This window comes from Belonocnema kinseyi, chromosome 6 (genome assembly GCF_010883055.1).
Source record: "Belonocnema kinseyi isolate 2016_QV_RU_SX_M_011 chromosome 6, B_treatae_v1, whole genome shotgun sequence".
Lineage (NCBI taxonomy): Eukaryota > Metazoa > Arthropoda > Insecta > Hymenoptera > Cynipidae > Belonocnema > Belonocnema kinseyi.
This window is the reverse complement of record NC_046662.1, coordinates 90243733-90254852: the sequence shown is the minus strand read 5'-3', so window position 1 is coordinate 90254852 and position 11120 is coordinate 90243733.

The window sequence follows — 11120 nt, the reverse complement described above, 5'->3', positions numbered from 1 at the left end:
ATATTGGGTTACATGAATTAGTGAAATACGCGCGTGATTATTATGTCTGTTGTCTCATGCAATTTTTAAATTAAAGTATATAGTTGATATTAATGCCAATTTTTGCATTTCATAGTGTCTGGAGTGTCCAACTACCTTGAAAACCTGGAAACCTTCTTGAATTTTTCACGGGAACCTTGAAGAAATCTTGCTATTAAAAAGTTTTTTATTTATCAATATATAATCAGGGTGGCCACCCACCCGAGAGAGAAATATTACACCGGGAAATTTCCTGTACTTGCTAATTCTCGCATTTTTTCGTATAGTATTTAAAATTCTACCATTTTGAATTAAGCAAATGACAGTGATATTTTATTTGACAGAATCACATCTTTTAACCAAAAAATATATCCGGTCGTTTTAAATATCACTTGATACTACAAGATATGACACTTATTAATAATATATTTATTATCTTTAAAATTTTTATAATTTGAATTTAGAATTATAGTTTTGAATGTGCAATTCTCAAACAGTTTAATCTTTGAGGCCTTGAAACTAAGGTTTTTTCTGAAATTAATTTTTAAATTAATTCCTGGAGGTTCGAATTTTAAACTTCACAATATTGTAGTTTCAAATTCAAATAGTCAAAATTTCAGGACCATTTCGCTATTAAAATACATAAATATAAAGCAATTTCAAATTAAAAAAGCCTAAAATAGTACAATTTCACAGAATGAAATCATTATAGCAATATTGTTTTGTGTTCTTTATTTTAATTTTTAATGTAAAATCTAAAAATTATCCGATTTTTAGTTGAATATTTAAAGAAATAAATCATTTCAAATTGAAAAATATTTGATTATAAAATTTCTAGAATGAATAATAATTCTAACGGAAGATTTGAAATAAAGAAATTAGAAATTGAGTTTAAAATAAAAAATATGAAAATTAAACTACCTGAGATTGATACTTCATTAAGTGGGTAATTTCGGTTATTTTAAATGGTTACAGTTTTATAATTCTGAATTTTCATGATGAACGTTACATTAACAATTTTTCCCTTTCATAGGTTTTAATTTTTCAATTAAAACTGTATTGGTTGAATTTTGGAAAGTATAATTAGCAATTTCAAAATTATTAGTTTTTAAGCGATTTAAATTTACTTCAAATAATTGACATTTCAAAGAGTTTAAGTATAAAAGAAGTTTTAATATCGCCATTTTTGGTGACTAACAGTTTTCCTGTTTTAAACGAAGTTCGCATTCGTTTAAGTTTTAATGTTCCGCAGTAGATATTTTTTCATTTTTAATTTTTCCCATTAAAAATTACTATTTATTTTGAAAGTTTTTTTTTAGAATAATTTAGTTCATTTTTTTATTTTAGAAAGATGTGCCTGATCAGCTTTAATTGAAAGCTTTGACTAAAAGATTCAGTTATCAGACGATTGCTATTTGAAACCATTAATTATTGTTTAAAAAATATTTTGTACCTTGTATTAAAAAATTGTTTTAATAATGTATTTTTAAATTTGCAATCAAAATTTGCATATGGGTATTTTACTTGATTAGACACGAGAATTTAAAAAATTGTCATCGCCCTGATAATTTACCTTTTACTTATTACAGAATAAATAGAGATTTCCAACAATTTAGTTTAGACTCTACCAATTATTTTGTAGATTGCAATCAATATATTTAAAGGAATTCAAAATTTCTAAGGAGGTTACAACAGTACACCAAGTTTCAAAGATTTAAGAACATTTCGAAGATTTGAAAAGATTACAAATAATGCAATGATTTCAACAATTAAAAAGGTTGCACTAAAAATTCCCAAAGATTGCAAGGATTTCAAAGATTTGAAAAAAGGGTGTACACAAAATTTCAAAAATGTCACAAAAATCTTTAACATTTCCAAAGATTTCAAAAGATTTAAACAGATTTAAAATGTTTAAATGATTTCAAATTGATACAAAACATTGCATAAATATTTCCAAAATTTCAAAAGAATACAATAATTCCAAAGATTTCAAAAAGGTACTATAAACCAAATTTCAAAACCTTTTACAGACCTTAAACGATTTCAAATATTTTAATGATCTGTTCTCTTTAAAAATTGTTGGCCAATAAAAAATGAAATGGCTTTTTTTTACATCTATAACGAATTCATATATAATATTTTTGCACAATATATAAACAATCAAACCGTTTAGTCTTTCTTAAAGAGTACAAAAATGATGAATAATTATGAATGATAATCTGAAAACTTATGATTTAAAAAAATGTAGAATACCAATTTTCGACGAAAAACTGTACCATAAGACAAGAAAAGATGGTTTAAAATGGTAAATCTTAATTGAAGTTTAATTATTTTTGTTTAAAATAAGGCACTGTCTGTGGTAACGGAATTTCCCGTAAAGTTAGCCATGAACGACCTAGAAAAGGGGTCAAGTTACGGAAAATTCCGTTACCATAGACAGTGCGTTAAAATAACCTATTGGCTGCTGCCCGACAATTCAGCTGCCGGATCGAATAAGGGAATAAGGGCACATAAATTTTTTCGGTGCGAGCGCAAATTAACGCTAACAGAATAAAAAGAATTCTGAAAATATTTTTTGACTGAATTCGAACAAATATCTTACAGAAATTGAATTTCCAAAAATTAATATTCTTAACCAATTTTGAAAAATACGAGAGATCATTCCGCTCGAGCCCTTATTCGATCCGGCAGCTCAATTATAGCGAAGTGCGGACTGTTAAATTTCCGCCGGTAAAATGAGAAGAATAGATATACAGCGTTGATGGCGTTCAGGGTGTCTAGCGAAATTTCGTTTTCAAATTCCCGGATTTCTGGGATCGGAATTAACGTTTTCCGGGTTTCATTTTGTGATACATGTGTCTGAATTTCGCAACTCATTATTCATTAAAAAAATTACTAAATCATACACCAGAAAAGTTTATCGAAATTAATATTCCGGTTTAGGATAAGTTTGAAGGAAAATAATTTAAATGAAAAGTCAAATGTTTATCAGAAAAATGAGACATTTAATAGTTCTGAACTCAAATTTAAAGCAAGACAAGGCGAACTTTTTGAAGCATGTAAGAATTTTACATTTTTTAGAAAAAACATCTGTCCAACTTTGAGTTGAACCATTTTTTCAATAATTATTTAAATTTTAATCTATGACAATTATAAACCATTTAAAATTAAAAGAGAAATTATAAAGTTAGAAATTGAAATTTTTTGATACACAACATTTTTAGTTGATGAAGTGTGAATATAAATTAATTAATGATTTCTAATATTTATTTGTACTTAAAGATTTAGAAAGTGAACAATAATTGATTTTAGAATGCGATTCGGAATCAGTCCATAATAATTTTAGCATTTCCAGATTTTAACGATAAGAATTACTGTTTTAATTTGAAAATCTTATTAGTTAAACAAATCTAAAAGTCCGATTGAAACTTTAGGTACTATTTTCAGTTTTAAAATAACATCAAAATAATATGTTCATAATTAAAGGCTTTTATTAAGTTTAAAATATTATTTCAGTGTAAAATATTCCATTTTTAAACTATTCAATTTGAAATTTCATAATTAAGAAAAGAACAATCATTCAATATTTAGAAATATCTGACTTTTCATTTAAAATCAGTAATTATAAACTAAATTTTGAACGTTTCAATTTTAATTGTTCTATATAAAGAAAAATTAATTTTCAAGTAAAACAGTTGAATTTTGATGTATAAATAACCATTGAACACCCATTATTCTTAGAAAAAAATCGAGTACCCTGGAGAGAAATTTAAAAAATTCAGAATTTGGAATGATTGAAAATGATTTAAACCAACAATTTTTTTCTAGTTAAATTGTCCAAAATAGTTCGTGTTTTTTTTTATATCAGACGATTGCTATTTGAAATCATTAATTATTGTTTAAAAAATATTTTATACCTTGTATTAAAAAATTGTTTTAATAATGTATTTTTAAATTTGCAATCAAAATTTGCATATGGGTATTTTACTTTATTAGACACCAAATTTTTTTATCCTACTTATTATATGATTAAACGTCAATCAATTTCTTGCAAAAAGGTTTGCTGATACTATCCGGCTGTTCCTACCTAAATTTTGGGGTAAATAGTCTACGGTGTAACTTAAAACCAAATATGGATTTTGGCAGATTTCGAACAAAAATTTAGAAGCTTTATAGAATTTGGAACGGCTTCAGAAGAATAAAAAATATTTCCTAAGAAAATTAAAAATGATTTTTTATTTTGACAAATTAATTTCAATAGAATATATAAAGAGATTTAGAAACATTGACAAAATTATCAAAAATAAATGTGGAAAATTTTAAGGCATTTTCGTTCAATTTTTTATGCTTCTAGCTTTAAAATCGCTTAAAATGATATAATTTCGAAAAAAAAATTAATTTATCTATTGATTCTTCAATTTAGAGCATTGAAAATGATAACATGGATTTATATTTTTTAAACTGAATCTTAATATTTGAACTCTATAATTGACAGAAAAATTAAAATTAAAATAATAATTATTTTAATTTATTTATTTCTTCATATAAAAATAAAAAATTTTTCAATAGTTTCATTTCGATAGAGTTAATTCAGAACAGAGTTTTGATTACTTCAAATGGTTACTTTAAATTTCTTTGACCGCGAAAAATGTTTGCCAACCGGGAAAAAATCGAATTTTTTTCTCTGATTCAAACGGACACCCTGATTATATAAAAACAATGAATTTATTAGCGATTTCACAATTTTAATTTTTTTTGTTCGAAGTTCCGATTTTGACAGAATACCAGAAAAAATCAGCACTGTTTTGTCAAAACATTAATTATATTCATGAAATTGGAAAAATAGTATAAAAAATGTTAATTGGAACTATTAAATTGTTTTTCTTATTTGATTTAATACTTGTTTCATTTTTGTAATATTATTGAATTTTTGAAAAAAAATTTCATATTAAATATTCGCTCTTCAAATTAATGATCACTCAAAATGCAAGAGACAAAAAGTGCAATTGTTTTGTATAAATAACTATAGAACAATTATTCATTTCAAACGACTTATTGAAAAAGTACACTGCCGTGCAAAAGTTTCGGGCCACCTCTTTTTTTATGACTGAATAAATTCTCTTAATTTTCATTATACCAGAGCTGAACAAATTTCTCTTTAAAAGGTTGATTGTTTTCGAAGTTCTGTATAAGATAAGCCCAGGGTGAAGCTAATTTGCCTAGTTTTTAAGTAGATATTGCAAATATAGTATAATTTTTAAGGTTTTCTTAAGTTTTCAATAACTTCCGAAATAGTCAACCCTTTTCAATGTTCTTGTGCTCATTTTGAAGTTTTGAAGCTTGTGAGTATAAGTCGTAGAATTTTTATTTTTGAATTGAGAGACCTTGAAGTTGTAACAAAAAAGTTGGAAAATTTGAAATATTATTTTGGGAAACAAAAACATTTTCGTGAAATAGAAAAAACAGATATTTTCAAATTTTTTCAACTTTTTTATTACAACTCATGCAATTCGAAAAGAAATTTTTTACAATTTATACTGGTAAGCTACTGTGATACAATGAAAAAAAGCTTCAAAATGAGCCCAAGAACATTGAAAAATGTTGATTATGTCGGAAGCTATTGAAAATTTAAGAAAACGTTGAAATTTACACTATTTTTGCAATATCTGCTTAAAAACTAGACAAATTGGCTTCATCTGGGCTTATTTTGTAGAAAATTTCGAAAACTATCAACCTTTTAAAGAGAAATTTTCTTAGCTCTGGTATAGTTAAAATTAAGAGAATTTATTGAGTCATAAAAAAAGAGGTGCACTGTAAAAAAAGATTTGTGTAAAATTACAAAGTTTCGGAAAATTAAATATTGTATCATTGTAAATATCACACACTTCACTGTTTGATTTTACAAAAGTATGTGAAATTACATCCTCTAGCGATGTAAATAAAAGGACCCTCGAACAGTAGTGTAATATTACACACTCGATAAAAATAAAATTACACATTCCCTCGTACGAACTTTACATTCAGAAGAGAAAATTCAGTAAGAGCGTGTAAAAATACCATACGTCGGTAAAATCACTTTCCTGTTATTCAAAATTACATCGAGATTTTTAATTTTACCAAAGATCTTTAATTTTACCCTGGCGGAACCTGTAAAAATTTTTATTTATAATTAATTAAAAATTTAGAAGTTAAATTAATCATATAATATGTAAATACGAAAGCGTCTCTCTTGTTCGTTGTTTATCGATGCTTTCATCCTTCAATTTTGGAGCATTTTTATCATGGACATAGGAAACAAGGGACTAGGCATACCATTGCGGGGGTGATGCAATGAGGGGGGAGGTCCGCCATCTTTTGGATGTCCCGCGACAAACATGGCAGCGCCCACATGTTTATATTTTCATGCACAGTTTGTCAGCAAAAATGCTCGTGAGCATAATCAAATGGCACATCGTAAGATGGCGGCTCTCCCCACTCATGGAATTCTCCCCCCTCTCATAGATTCAACCCCGCTCGCCGAAGTTATGATGGCATGTCTAGTCCCGTGTTTCCTATGTTCATGATTTTTATTCTTAATGTGAGGAAATTGACAGCTATGTTCAACTTTTTTGACAGCTTTCACACAAAAATAGACCGAATTCGAGCTATTCCCATTTTGCCTTTTACATTTTCTGCTATGGAACGGAAAAAAATGCGGTTATTCCAAACGTATATTTCATATTTTTGTTACTGAATTTTTAAACATCAAAAAAATACCCATAGTATCTTGTGTGTTTTAGGTAAGTGGTAACGTGTCCGGCTTGTGTTTCTTCTCAATCTCCATGAAATTCTATGAAGTTTGAGCTTCGAGTGTTCGAAACCCTGTCGCCCTGATAAATTTTATTTTATTCTTTCGCATAATGAATTTTACATTTTCGCGTGTAAAATTATCGGCCGAATTGGAATATCACAACAGATTCGTGAAGTTACTCCGATATACGAGGGTCCTTTTATTTACATGCACCAGAGATGTAAAATTCAATAAATTTTTTTACAGTGTGGCCTTTCTGTGGCACGGCAGTGTATATAGTTTTAAACAAAAATCTTATTGTTTATGACTTATGATTGCTTCAAAATTATATAATTTTAACAATTGTTCAATTAAATACTTGCATTTTTTAGGCCTAAATGTTAAAGTAAAAAATCTTAAAGTAGTTCAATTTTAGGTAAAAGGGCTGTTTTTCCGAAAAAGAGATTCATTTTAATTCTCTTATCGTAAGAAACTTTTTATATCATATACCTACATTTCTTGTGCATTGGACGAATTGTTTCATTAACGGTAACGCCTGTTATTTAGTATAGGTTTTCTGCATATTAAATAGTCATTATCAATGTTTTTTTTAAATTTTATTTTTGGCTAGCTCTGAAAACATCTCTTGAACGAAATCTCGCACTCGACTTTTGCATACAGCCTGTCTCACGCCTCTCTGTACGATACTTTGAAGTTCTAAGGAATTTGGTTCGGTTGATCACCACTAGGTTTTCCAGGCTTTTTCAATATAGAATCGCTTCCTCAACATTGCATAAATATTGCGGTACAAGTTTCGCTGAAACTAACTATTTAAGTGTCTCTTAACCTTTAGTGGACAGGAAAATTTCCGTTCAAATCGAGTTTTCATTTGACCAAAAACTTTATGCATAATTTCAACAGAAAACTCATTTCAAGTCCCCAACCTGACAGGTGATCGATATATCGACCACCCCCGCTTGCAACGTAAAGGCCAATATAAAAAAAACTTGTTACGATATTTCAGCGTTATACTTTGGTATAGGCATATTTTTTGATGCATTGAGTATGAAAAAAATAGTGTAAGAAATCCTGAAGGCACCCTTAACCTTGAAATCACCATCTCAAGGTCTTTTTTTTATATCTTAGCGTTATGATTGGCATACCTATGTTTTTTGAGGCGCTGAGTAAGAAAAAAATAGTGCAAAAAATCCTGAACGCAGACGTGACCGAGTATAAACCGAGTTTTTAATCCAAAAACAAATTTTTTTGACCTTGAAATGACGATTATCAAGGTCAAAAAGTTTCCATGAGGATGTTTCTCACTATTTTCCCCTTAGTCAACGCACCAAATTTTGCCCGAAAACTTCAAATAGTTAGTATGCATTGGGTGGTCGATATTTCAAACACCCCCGCCCTCTAAAGGTTAAACTAACAGCATATTTTCCTCAAAGTAACGGTGCAAGTTTCCATCAAGATTGCGTAAGGTGGACATTTCTTTTTGCGACAGACCTGCGTCAACCTTGAGGTTTACGCATCAAATAATTTTTTGTTGATTGATTTTTTTATGAAAACTACCAATTTCAGACAAAAAACACTAAAGTAGCCTAAAATTGCAAAAAAAAATGGTAAATTTAATGATTCTAAATCATAATCGTAAGAATGACGATAATCTGAAAAATCTTATTTTTTTAATTGCGAATACCAATTTTCGACGAAGCACTATCATAAGACAAGAAAAATGGTACATCTTCATTTAAATTTAATTATGTTTGTTTAAAATAACAGATTTTGGGTGAAAAACACTAACATATCCTATTATTGTTTAAATATTGTAAATACTTTTGAAAATGTAATGATCTTTTAATAAAAATAGAAATTTTAGACGAAAAAGACTAACACAAAATTGTTCAAGTTGTAATTCCTATTTTAAAAGTGTAGCCTAGCCTGAAGTTGTAAAAAAAACTTGTCATTTTTAGAATCGAATTACTTTAATAAAAGTAAATATTTCCAGTGGCGTAACTATTAACAGGCTGGTCAGGTAGGTTTTCTGGGGACCCAAAAAGTATGGTTTGGTAACCTATATTGTAATATTTTTCGAATAATGGGCCCTCTACTGACAACACATATCGGGCCCCATTATTGTAATTACGCCACTGTTGATTTCAGATCTAAACCGCAAACAAAACCCTAAATTGTACAAAAATCGTGATATTTAGTGATTCAATGATATAATCAGGAAAAGACTAATAATCTAAAAAAGCATTTATTTTTTAAAATATATAATATGAATTTACGACGAAAAACATTAACATGACAACTAAAAACGGTTACAAATTCTAAATCTTTGAAATTGAAACAATTGCCAGTGAAAAACGTTAATGTTTTATTATAAAAAAAAATACAACTTAAAAAGTACAAAAAAAAATTGAAATTTTGGGGCAAAAGACACAAACTACGAAAATAATAAATGGATGAAATTTATTCGCCCACAAAAGAGCTCCAAATTCGTTATTAATCATTTTTTATGGAACGCGTTATTTTTATTTTAAGCCTCGTTTTAATCTTAAAAAAATTTTTATACAATTTTTTATTTTTTTAATAACAAAATAGTTTATTTATAGGAGGCCAGTGGTATGTTTCAATACCCATGCATATAATGAATTGTAATAATATAAATTGATTGAAACGATACCTTTTTCAGGGTAGCAGAGAATAAAATTTGCAGCAAAATAAGGAACAAAAATATTAAATTATTCATTATAAATCAAATTTGTACTTTATTTTGCTATAAGTGAATAAGCAGTCCCGGGCCGAGATACAAAAATAAATTTAATATGCATTTGATATAATAGTGTTGAACGTAATGTAGAAAAGTTCGCATTTGGGAAAAAATCGAGTGCGAAGCATAAGATATGAGATGAGAATGTGTTCGTTAAAGGCGAAAGAGCTTTAACAAAAGTTAATTCGAAATCTCCAAATTACAGTTTTATTGATGCTTTGGCCTTTCATTTTAAAAAGTTTGCGCGCAAATGTTGGAAAGTACAAATACCGAGCATGCAGCATGAAGTAAAAACATTATCGAGCGCAAGAACGAAAAGTGGCGCACCCTAGACGCGCTGCAACTTGTAAGCACTAAGAATGTCCCCGCGCAGCGTGCAGATTGTTTCTCGTCTAAGAAATCAACCAATTGTTTATTTCTTTTCATGTTTCTTATTATTTTTCAAGAATGAAAAACTTCTCACACCATATAGACTGCAAGTTTTCAAGTATTTTTGGCCGCGAAGATTCAAGCCTTGATTTAAATAATTAATTCATAATAACAACATTAAAAATTACAAAAAATGCTATAATTATAATAAAATAAGAATTATGATAAAAAATTATAGCGAAATTTATATTATCCATATATTACAATTTCCAAAATAATAGAATATATCCTTTGACCCGAACTCTTGAAATGTAAGCTAATAACTTGTTTTAGAGAAAATTTCGACTAATAAGTAGTCATTTTAATATAAAAATTGAATTTAAACTTAACAATTACTAAAAGAATGAAATACAGCCAATAATTAGTCGAGATTTTGAAAAAAAATTAAATGAGTTGCTCTCTTTCATATTTGTAAGCGAAAATGGAGTCATACTTTTTACATAAATAAGTTGATCTGGAAAATCCCTCAAGGTACGTATAGGCGTCATCGAAAGTTAACATATGTAAAAAATCAATATATTAGCGGGCGGCCATAAAAATGCATTCAGGTGTCCTATACATTTTTAATAAATAAATATATTATGTATTACATCGGAAACAAATGCATTTAAAAATACGTAATGAAGTTGATGACAAGAATATTCCTTTCCCATACTATTTTATATTATGTTTCTTATTAAAAGGGATTCTTTATAGATTTAACTTTAAACATTTAAAGTGAAAGATATAAAAAAGCTTCAAGTAATATGAGAAGCCAATCAGGTTTTCAGTAATAATGATTGGGGGATTTTCGAGACATATCGATAGTTACACCACTTTTTTTAGATAAAAGATTAACATTTTGTTAGTATAGTCAAAGATATTGGTATAGTTAAGAGAAATTGGAAAATAAAGGTTTGCAAAATTATAATTTTACACAAAAATATATAAATTTATAAAATACTGCTGAAACCGATTAAGAATAAAGGCATAGTTGAAAAGAAGATTTTCAAAATGATATAACAAAAAAAATATACACATACATATTATTATTATTATTACACCATTAAGCCATTTCCCTTTCGAGGTAGGCGTGACTCACTCGACAGGGGAAAGGAGTAGTGTGTGGAAGGGATAGAGATTTTT